General features: G+C 29.0%; 2 non-coding genes across 2 annotated transcripts; both read left to right on the top strand.

Moving 5' to 3' along the window:
* Positions 1 to 6,085: 6,085 nt before the first annotated feature.
* On the top strand, positions 6,086 to 7,880 carry GLRG_12560. Its single transcript, XR_001139493.1, has one exon. It is a non-coding gene; the product is annotated as an 18S ribosomal RNA (ribosomal RNA).
* A 183-nt stretch (positions 7,881 to 8,063) lies between these two features.
* Positions 8,064 to 11,561, top strand: GLRG_12559. The gene has a single exon (XR_001139492.1). It is a non-coding gene; the product is annotated as a 28S ribosomal RNA (ribosomal RNA).
* Positions 11,562 to 12,035: the final 474 nt, after the last annotated feature.

The raw sequence follows: 12,035 nt of genomic DNA, 5'->3' as shown, positions 1-12,035 counted from the left end.
CTAATACTTTATCTCTAAGAAGTATAAAAAGTAGATATATAGAAATAGTAACTAGATTTACTTTAAGGTACTAAAAACAGAAATATTTACTTAAATAAAACTAGATATTAAACAGATTATATTATACTATAACAAGCTATAATAAGTAGTGTAACAGGCTAAAACTAGCTCTAAATAAGCTATAATAATATAAGGTTTTAAATCTATATAATAGTATAATAGTATAATATAATATAAAGGTTAATATATATATTACTAGAAATATAGAAGTTAGTTAATTATAAATAGAGATAAATCCCCTTAAGGGATTCTAGCTCTTAATAACTTCTAAGTATAATAAAACTACACCTATTTTTCTACCTATCTATTTACTTATCTATCTAGTTAACCTACTAATCTACTTATTATTTCTTATTAAAAGTACCTCTTAAAGAACTTATAGAAAGGTTAGCTTAAGCTAGAGAATACACTATAAGCTACTTTTATACTATTTATTTAAAGAAATAATAGTAGTCTATAATTTTATAAAGATTTATAAAAGCTTAATAAACTTATAAAAAAGGATTACTATTTTCTTCTATTAATTAATAAAACTTTATTATATCTTAAGTAGGTAAAGATTTTTATAAAGATTAATATTAACTTAGCCTTTAATAAAATTTAAATATACCTTAACTCTAAAGATCTAATAACTTTCTATACTTACTATAGTATATATAAGTAAAAAATATTACTATTTAGCTTATATAATAGTCTAGCTACTTTTTAGTAGTATATAAATAATATCTTAATAAAGTGTTTTAATAACTTTTATACTACTTACTTTAATAATATCTTAATTTTCTCTAAAGACCTTTTATAGTAATAAGAGTATATAAAAAAGATCTTTACTTAGCTTTAGAAAGCTAGGCTATAAGTAAATATTAAAAAGTATAAATTTAAAGTAACTACTACTAAGTACCTTAGGTTTATTATTTTTACTAATAGTATTTACTTTAACCTTAAGAAAATTACTATAATTAAGAATTAATAAGCCTTAATAACTATTAAGGTAGTCTAATCCTTCTTAAGGTTTTATAATCTTTACTATTAGTTTACTACTAAGTATTAATATATAGCCTACCTTTTAACCTAACTTACTACTAAGGACTACTTATTTTTATAGACTAATAACTATAAAAAGGCTTTTACCTCTTTAAAAAAGTCTTTTACTACTACTTTAGTGCGTTACTATTTTAAGCCTAAACTCTTAACTTATATTAAGACTAATACTTTAGACTTTATATATACTAATATAATACTTTAATAGTAAGAAAATTGTATTTAGTACTTAGTTACTATTTACTTTAAGACTATAAGTAGTATAAAAATAAACTATATAATTTATAATAAAGAACTTTTTACTATTATTTTTATATTATAAGAATAGTAAGCTAAGCTTACTAGCTATTAATATTATTTTAAAGCTATTACTAATTATTAGCTACTACTATACCTTATTATAAAACGCTTATTAAATAGCTATTAGGCTAAATAGTTAGAACTAATAGTAGGCTTTAATTTTTAAATTAGCTATTAACTTAAAAGAAAACGTCTTAGTAAATACCTTATTTAAAAAAAAAGATCTTACTATATAAAAGGCCTTAAAGAAGGCTAGCTATATATAAGTCTTTTTATTACTTTTACTACTTATACTAAGAATTACTATTTAGTTATAGTAGCTACTAAAGACTACTACTATAACTAAGGGAACTACTTTTAAAGTAATTATAGTAGGTGCCCTAACGCCTAAAAATAACCTCTAAAGGTCCCTACTAGTAAAATAAATCTTATAACTAAATTAAGAGGCTACTACACCCTTTTTATTAGCTTCTTAAAATCTAGCTTAATAAAAGTAAAAGTAATAAAAACTAACTAATAATAGCCTATTAACTATAAATAAATATTTAGTAGTACTTTTTAAAAATAACCTATATACTTATATAATTTAAAAAGCCTATAACTAAAAGTTACTTATATACCTTAAAGGAATTAATAAATTAGATTATAGAAATATATTACTAGCTAAAATACATCTCCGTACCATGGAAAATCAGCAATCTATACTCCAAGTGGCGCGTAGTATTGCGAGCGGTGTGATACTCTATGATTAGACCACGACACTGACACGTGGGGATTGAATGATAGTTGGCCACCGGAGACACGGCTTTCTTCCAAAACACTTCGCTGGGGGCAGGCCTTTCGACTTTGCATAGCAGCTTACTGGCGCCGAGTGCCCCTGACCATAAGACTCTGTATAAGGCCGCTCGCCATCCTCTGGTGCCGGTTCCGATACAGCAGCTGTACCGTTACTGCTACAACGGTCTTTAATCGAGCCCCCACTTCAGATCCGAGTCTGAGCGGCGATTATCATTACAAGACGGGTACAACTATCCGTTCATGTGGTGTTACGGGAGTTAAGCGACGAAGAGATATATTTTACTTTTTTTATAAATACTTACTACTTTTCTTTAGTTTTCTAAAGATAATTACCTTTAACTATAGCTATTAATTTATTTCTAAATTTTAAGATAAACTAATAAAGATTTATAGTATTAAGATTTACCTTTTTACTACTAACTACTTAGAAATAAATAGCTAAATAAAGATCTTTAACTAGTATATTATTTAGTAATTACACTTATTAGTAAATTACTACTAAAATAACTAAAGTAAAATACTTCTTATAGTAGATTTTACTTATACTATACTTCTTAGTAAAAGCACTAGCTTATTACTACTTAAAGTTAAATTTAGCTATATACTATAACTTAGTTTTAACTAAGACTATAAGATAGTAAAGTTTAATAGCACTTAAGAAAAGGTTAACTAGACTAAAGCCTAAAAATTAGCTAACTATATTTATAAGTATAAATAGATTACTTAAGGGAATATAAAAGCTACTTAAGAACACTAATAATAGTATATAAATAAACGTTAGAGGCTAGATAATATCTAAGTAAAAGATAATATCTTTATTAATACTTCTTACTAAAAATAAATAACCTTAATAAGCTTTAGAACCCTTAGTTAGGTCTTTAGCTTATAATTAATATAGGCTTAAGTAGTACTTAGTAGGTTTAGCTCCTTAAAGATATTAATACTTACTTAGTATTTTATTTTAGTAAGCTTTAGATAGCCTTAGTAGACTTACTTTTAGGCTAGTATTAAGACCTTTTACTACTAACTACTACTAAAGATAAGGAAATAAAATATAAAGTAGTATACTTATTATAGTTTAAGATTAACTATAAGAGACTTTAATACTATATAATTTAAGTTAGCTATAATAAAGACCTTACTTAGTATAATACTATAAGCTTTTACTATTTACTAATAGTACTAAAAAGGTTTTATAAAAAAACACCTTAACTTTAATAGTCTACTTTAAAATTTATACTTATAGCTTAAAGATATAGCTATAAGTACTAATTAACTAGTATAGCTTTATAATAACGCCTTAAAGGACTTAAGAAGATATTAATTAAAAGGTTTATTAAAGCTTAAGTAGTATTTAGGTAACTATATATATTTACTATAAGTATAGTACTAGTATATTATACTAATTAGTCTTACCTTCTTATAGACCTACTAATACTTTTTAAGTCTTTACCTTACTTTACTAGGTTTTAGTTTAAAAAAATATTTCTTAATAAAAGGATTTATATAAGAAAATAGAAGAATTAACTTATAGCTACTAAAACCTTATTTAATCTTATATACTTTAGAAACTTAAGCCTAATATATATTATAAATAATATAGCTCTTAAAGAGGGAGGTAATATTATAACTAAAGAGGTTAGATAGAGGATATATAAATAGAAATATAGTTATAGTATAGTTTAGTAGCTAGTATACTTTATACCTTAGTAGTAAGTACACTATAGCTATAGTAGTCTATATCTTATACCTTAGTAGCCAAGGCCCTTAGTGTTAGTAGTTAGTATACTTCTACTTTAGTAGCTAGTAAGCCTTATAGCACTAAAGGATTTACTAAAAGGTAGAAGAACTAAGACCCTTAGTTATAAGAACTATTAGGTAATTTATAAATAAAATAAATAGCTATATAATAGCTAGTAAGACTACTAGCCCCTTAGTATAGATTTATTTATTTTTACTTTTAAATTCTTAAAATAAGAAATATAGTTATATACTAAACTAAGATAGTATTACTACTATAATATAAATATAAAAGTATACTTAAGTAGACCTAGGCTTTAGACTTACTACTTCTAGTATAAGGCTATAGAGTACCCTTTAGTAAATAGAGTGTACTATACTACCTATAGGTAGGCCTTATTATAGCTAAAAGAACTAGCCTTAAAGTTTAAAAAAACTAGCGTTTATATATAAGAGTGTTATATAGTAAGTAGGCTAGTAAGATAGGCTTATAAAGGGCGCTAGGGTAGTTATAAAGCTATAAGGCCTATAGTAGTAAAGGCCTATAGTAGTAAGGGCCTTATAGTATAAGATATAGTAGTAAGAAGTTAGGTAAAAAAGATACCTTAAAAAGGGAAAAATAGTACCCTAGAAGGGGAAAAAAAGGTACCTTAAGAAGAAAAAAAGGTACCCTAGAAGCTAAAAGAGGTACCCTAGAAAGAAAAAAAAGGTACCTTAGAAGAAAAAAAGGGTACCTTAGAAGCTAAAGGTACCTTAGAAAGAAAAAAAGGTACCTTAAAAGCTAAAAAAAGTACCTTAAAAAAAAAAAGGTACCCTAGAAAAAAAAAAAGGTACCTTAGAAGAGGAAGTACCTAATAGTAGCCCTAGCCCTAGGCCTCTTATACCTAGCCCTAGGCTATAAGGCGCCTTTTAGTAAGTAGAGTGTACTACTTTACCTCTAGGTAGGCCTTATAGTAGCTAAGAAAACCGGCCTTAAAGTTTAAAAAACTAGCGTTTAGATAGAGGGGTGTTATATAATAGCTAGGCTAGTAAGATAGGCTTATAAAGGGTGCTAAGGTAGTTATAAAGTAGTAAGGCCTATAGTAGTTAGGGTCCTATAACGTTAGATATAGTAGTAAGAAGTTAGGAAAAAAAGGTACCTTAAGAAGAAAAAAAGGTACCCTAGAAGAGAAAAAAGGCACCTAAGAAAAAAAAAAAGGTACCTTAGAAAAAAAAAAGATACCTTAAAAGAGGAAAAAGGCAGTATATATAAGTAGATATAGGTATAAGTAATTAACTAGTAATAGTAATAGTAAGGTTAGGTAGTTATAATTAACTAGTAATAGTAATAGTAAAGTTAGGTAGTTATAATTAACTAGTAATAGTAATAGTAAGGTTATATAATAGGTATACTATAAGGCTATATATAGGATTAAATAAGGTTTTAGTAGCTATAAGTTAATTTTTTTATTTTCTTATATAAATCTTTTTTTTAAGAAATATTCTTTTAGGCTAAAACCTAGTAAAGTAAGGTAGAGGCCTAAAAGATATTAGTAGGCCTATAAAAAAAAAGTAAGTACAGCCTTAATAAGTAATATAGCATAGCTACTTTACCCCTTAGTAGGTATACGCTATAGAAATATAGTATAACTAGTCTTATATCTTAAAGACTACTATATAGTGTCTCCTTAAACAGCCTTAAAGGGTAGTGTCCTTAGTTATAAAGAGTTTATAGTAAAAGTTACCTCTTACTATAGTAGCTACCTAAGCAGACTACTAATCTAGAATTACCTAAAGGGATTAAAGGTCTTTAGGCCCTTAGTCTTAAAGGATAAGTTCTATAGATAAATAGCTACTAGCTATACTTATATAAAGTAATAGGAGAAAAACGCTTATAATAGACGCTAAATAGCTAAAGCTATAGGGCTAGTTTCTCCTCTTAGGGCCCTTAAGCTATATAACCCCCTAATAGGGCATAGCGCGGCAAACAGTGCGCTCTAGGGAATTTAGAGGGGGAAAGTAGAAGCCTCCTAAGGCGTTATTAGCCTAGCTAAACGGCTATCCTAGAGGGCATAAGTGCTGTTTATATAGCGTAAGTAATACTAGTAACTAAACTTCTTTAGTGCTACTTATAGTGCTAATAGCTAACCTTAGCGTTATAATAGTTACTTAGTTAATTCTACTAGTAGTTATATACTTATCTTAAAGATTAAGCTATATATATCTAAGTATAAGTAATTATATAGTAAAACTATAAATAGCTTATTATATAAGTTATTATTTATTTAATAGTACCTTACTATATAGATAACTATAGTAATTCTAAAGCTAATATATACTAAAAACCCTAACTTATAAAGAGGTGTATTTATTAGATTAAAAAGTAATACCCTTTAGGGCTTACTAGTAATTTATAATAACTTCTTAAATTATATAGCCTTATACTAGTAATAGTTTATTTAAATTTCTTTTTTATTAACTTTTAATACTAAAGTAGTGTTTTAGTATAGTTATAACAGGTAATAGAGGGTTAGGGCTTAACCCTAGAGAAGAAGCCTAAGAAATAGCTACTATATCTAAAGAAGGCAGCAGGCGCGTAAATTACCTAATCCTAATATAAGGAGGTAGTAATAATAAATACTAATACAGGGCTCTTTTAGGTCTTATAATTAGAATAAGTATAATTTAAATCCCTTAATAAGGAATAATTAGAGGGTAAGTCTAGTGCTAGTAGCTATAGTAATTCTAGCTTTAATAGCGTATATTAAAGTTATTATAGTTAAAAAGCTTGTAGTAGAACCTTAGGCCTAGCTAGCCGGTCCGCCTCACTACGTGCACTAGTCCGGCCAGGCCTTTCCCTCTATAGAACTACATGCCCTTCACTAGGTGTGCTAAGGAAGCAGGACTTTTACTTTAAAAAAATTAAAGTGCTTTAGGCAGGCCTATACTTAAATATATTAGTATAGAATAATAGAATAAGACGTGTAGTTCTATTTTGTTAGTTTCTAGGACTACCGTAATAATTAATAGGGACAGTTAGGGGTATTAGTATTTAATTATTAGAGGTAAAATTCTTAGATTTATTAAAGACTAACTACTATAAAAGTATTTACTAAGGATGTTTTTATTTATTAAGAATAAAAGTTAGGGGATTAAAGATAATTAGATACTGTTATAGTCTTAACTATAAACTATACTAACTAGGGATTAGACGATGTTATTTTTTAACTTGTTTAGCACCTTATAAGAAATTAAAGTGCTTAGGCTTTAGGGGGAGTATAGTCGTAAGGCTGAAACTTAAAGAAATTAACAGAAGGGCACCACTAGGGGTAGAGCCTGTAGCTTAATTTAACTTAACATAGGGAAACTTACTAGGTCTAGATATAATAAGGATTAATAGATTAAGAGCTCTTTCTTAATTTTGTAGGTAGTAGTGTATAGCTGTTCTTAGTTAGTGGAGTGATTTATCTGCTTAATTATAATAATAAACAAGACCTTAACCTGCTAAATAGCCTGTATTACTTTAGTAGTACGCTAGCTTCTTAGAGGGACTATTAGCTTAAGCTGATAGAAGTGTAAGGTAATAATAGGTCTATAATACCCTTAGATATTCTAGGCTGCACGTATATTACACTAATAAAGCTAGTAAGTACTCCTTTAGCTAGAAGGCCTAGGTAATCTTATTAAACTTTATTATACTAAGGATAAAGTATTATAATTATTACTTTTTAATAAGGAATCCTTAGTAAGCGTAAGTTATTAGCTTATATTAATTACGTCCCTACCTTTTATATATACTACTTATTACTACTACTAATTAAATAGCTTAGTAAGGCTTTTAGACTAGCCTAAAGAGGTAAGTAACTACTACTTAGGGCTAGAAAGTTATCTAAACTTAGTTATTTAGAGGAAGTAAAAGTTATAATAAGGTCTTTATTAGTAAACTAGTAAAGAGATTATTACTAAGTTACTACTTTATAACCCTTTATAAATATACCTAACTATTGCTTTAGTAGGTTAGGGGGTCCCCTCTCTAGGGGACGCCCTCCTAGCTAGGCCTTACTATAGGGCTTAGCGCCTACTAGAGGATAACTAAACTCTAATTTAATAATATCTCTTTTAAGTAGTATAAGTAAATAATTAAAACTTTTAATAATAGATCTCTTAGTTTTAGTATTAATAAAGAACGTAGTAAAATATAATAAGTAATATAAATTATAGAATTTAGTAAATTATTAAATCTTTAAATATATATTACGCCTGCTAGTATTTTAGTAGGTATGCCTATTTAAGCGTTATTTTAACCCTTAAGCTCTACTTAGTGTTAGGGCCTTATAGCATACGTTATAGGCCCTTAAAGGTAGTAGTAGACCCTCCTAAAGCCTCCTTTATATAGTAACTAACGTCTTGTATTAGGATCTAGAGGGACTCTTACTATAAAACCCCTAACTTTTTAACTAGTTAACCTTAGATTAGGTAGGAATACCTACTAAACTTAAGTATATTAATAAGTAGAGGAAAAGAAACTAATAGGGATTACCTTAGTAATAGTAAGTAAAGTAGTAATAGCTTAAATTTAAAATCTAGCCTTAGGCCTAAGTTATAATTTATAAAAAATACTTTTAGCGTAGTACCTTCTAAGTTCCCTAGAATAGGACGCTATAGAGGGTAAGAGCCCTATATAGTTAGACACTAAGCCTCTGTAAAGCTCCTTTAACGAGTTAAGTAGTTTAGGAATACTGCTTAAAATAGGAGGTATATTTCTTCTAAAGCTAAATATTAGCTAGAGACTAATAGCGTATAAGTAGAGTGATTAAAAGATAAAAAGCACTTTAAAAAGAGGGTTAAACAGCATATAAAATTGTTAAAAGGGAAGCGCTTATAACTAGACTTACGCCTAGTGAATCACCTAGCTCTTACAGCTAAGGCACTTTACTAGTATAGGCTAGTATTAGCTTACTATTAGGGATAAAAGCTTAGGGAACGTAGCTCTCTTTAGGGAGTGTTATAGCCTCTTATATAATACCCTTTAGCAGGCTAAGGTATATATTTATAAAGATACTAGTATAATAGTTATTAGTAACTTATCTTAAAACACAGACTAAGGAGTTAACCTTATATATAAGTGTTTAGGTGTTAAACCTTTATATATAATAAAAGTAAATATAGGTAAAAGCTTTAGCGTATTATTAACTAATCCTAATGTTCTTAGATAGATTTAAGTAAAAGTATATAGGGTTAGACCTAAAAGAAGGTAAACTATATATATATAAAGTAAAGCTAAAGGAAACTTTAGTGGAGGCTTGTAGCGGTTCTGACGTGTAAATTAATTATTAAATATACGTATAGGGGCAAAAGACTAATTAAACCTTTTAGTAGCTAGTTTCTGCTAAAGTTTCCCTTAGGATAGTAGTGTTAAACTTAGTTTTATAAGGTAAAGTAAATAATTAGGGACTTAGGGGCGCTATATAGCCTTTATCTATTCTTAAACTTTAAATATATAAGAAGCCTTTATTACTTAATTAAATATAGGTATTTAAATATATTAACACTAGTAGGCTATTTTTAGTAAGTAGAACTAGTAATATAAGATAAACTAAACGTAAGGTTAAGGTGCTAGAGTAGTTACTTATTAGACACTATAAAAGGTGTTAGTATATCTTAATAGTAGGATAGTAGCTATAGAAGTTAGAATCTGCTAAGGACTATATAACAACTTACCTACTAAATATACTAGCCTTAAAAATAGATAGCGCTTAAGCGACTTACTTATACCTTACCTTTAGTGTAGAAATAATACGCTAAGGAGTAGGCAGACGTAGAGGTTAGTAACGAAGCCTAGGGCGTAAGCCTAAGTAGAACGGCCTCTAGTGTAGATCTTAGTGGTAGTAGTAAATACTTTAATAAGAACTTAAAGGACTAAAGTAGGGAAAAGTTCTATATAAATAGCAGTTAGATATAGGTTAGTTAATCCTAAGCTATAAGGAAGTTCTATTTTAAAGGGGCACTTATGCCCTATATAGTAAAAAGGAAGCTAGTTAATATTCTAGTACCTAGATATAGGTTTTACGCAGTAACGTAACTAAACGTAGAGATAACAGCAGGGGCCCTAGGTAGAGTTCTCTTTTCTTCTTAATAGTCTATTACCTTAAAATTAGTTTGTCTAGAGCTAGGGTTTAACAGCTAGAAGAGCCTAGCACTTCTGTTAGGTCTAGTGCGCTCTTAATGTCTCTTAAAAATCTATAGGAAGGAATAATTCTTACGCTAGGTCGTACTTATAACTACAGCAGGTCTCTAAGGTAAACAGCCTTTAGTTAATAGAATAATATAGATAAGGGAAGTTAGTAAAACAGATCTGTAACTTTAGGATAAGGATTAGCTCTAAGGGTTAGGTACGTTAGGCTTTAGGTAGATAGCCTAGAAGTAGGTTACTACTAGCTAGGTAACTAGCTAGAGGCTTCTAGTATCTAGGTTCTAACGCCTTTAGTAGGCTTTAGCTATCTAGCGTATAATTAATAACTAACTTAGAACTAGTATAGACAAAGGGAATCTAACTGTCTAATTAAAATATAGTATTGTGATAGCTAGAAAGTGGTGTTAACGTAATGTGATTTCTGCCTAGTGCTCTAAATATTAAAGTAAAGTAATTTAACTAAGCGTAGGTAAATAGCAGGAGTAACTATAACTCTCTTAAGGTAGCTAAATACCTTATTATCTAATTAGTAATACGTATAAATAGATTAATAAGATTCCTACTGTCCTTATCTACTATCTAGTAAAACTACAGCTAAGGGAATAGGCTTAGTAGAATTAGTAGGGAAAGAAGACCCTGTTAAGCTTAACTTTAGTTTAATATTATAAAAAGACATAAGAGGTGTAGAATAGGTAGGAGCTTTAGCGCTAGTAAAATACTACTACTCCTATTATTTTTTTACTTATTTAATAAAGCAGGGCTAGATTTACGTCTAACTTCTAGTTTTAAGGTCCTTTATAGGCTAACCTAGGTTAAAGACATTATTAGGTAGGGAGTTTAGCTAGGGCGGTATATCTGTTAAACTATAACGCAGGTGTCCTAAGGGGGGCTTATAGAGAATAGAAATCTCTAGTAGAATAAAAAGGTAAAAGTCCTCTTAATTTTAATTTTTAGTGTAAATATAAACTATAAAAGTATAGCTTATTAATCCTTTAGTCCCTTAAAATTTAAGGCTAGAGGTGCTAGAAAAGTTACTATAAGGATAACTAGCTTATAGTAGCTAAGTGTTTATAGTGACGTTGCTTTTTAATCCTTTAATATTAGCTCTTCTTATTATACTAAAGCAGAATTTAGTAAGCGTTAGATTGTTTACCTACTAATAAGGAACATAAGCTAGGTTTAGACTGTTATAAGATAGGTTAGTTTTACCTTACTAATAACCTTGTTATAATAGTAATTAAGCTTAGTACAAGAGGAACTACTTATTTAGATAATTAGTTTTTATAGCTGTCTAACTAGGTAGTGCTATAACGCTACTATCTGCTAGATAATAGCTAAACGCCTCTAAGTTAGAATCTATACTAGAACGTAACGATACTTCCTGTACGTATAGACAGACATAAATAGGCTTTAGCTTAGCGTCTTAGCAGGCAATTCCTCTACTGCTTTTAAAGTAAGTAGTAGTATTTTATAAATTATAATTTTAGCATAAGCAGGGTTAAATCCTTTGCAGATAACTTAGATATGTAAAAGGGTCCTGTAAGCAGTAGAGTAGCCTTGTTATTACGATCTGCTAAGGGTAAGCCCTCCTTTACCTTAATTTCTTTATAAACTTTAACAGCCTCTAGCTAGGAGAGCGTAAGGTAACTAGACAGTTAGGAGAATAAGTAAGGCTACGCTAGCGTTCTAGTGCGGCTAAGTCTTATGTAAATAAAAAAGGTACCTTAGAAAAGGATACTAGAGGTTAAGTGCTGCTTATAAGAGCCTAAGTGCCCTAGGGGGGCAAGAGGGCAGCTAGGTGTATAGACTAGAGTTACCTTAGAAAAAGAAAAAGGTACCCTAGAAGGGGCTCTAGGTAGAAAAGGTACCCTAGGGAGGCCTTTTACTAATAGGAAGAAGGGCCCCTTAGTAAAAAAAAGTACCT

This window comes from Colletotrichum graminicola, assembly GCF_000149035.1.
Source record: "Colletotrichum graminicola M1.001 genomic scaffold supercont1.248, whole genome shotgun sequence".
Taxonomy (NCBI): Eukaryota; Fungi; Ascomycota; class Sordariomycetes; order Glomerellales; family Glomerellaceae; genus Colletotrichum; species Colletotrichum graminicola.
Note: the sequence above shows the minus strand (reverse complement) of the source record. Positions and strands in the feature narration are given on the sequence as shown.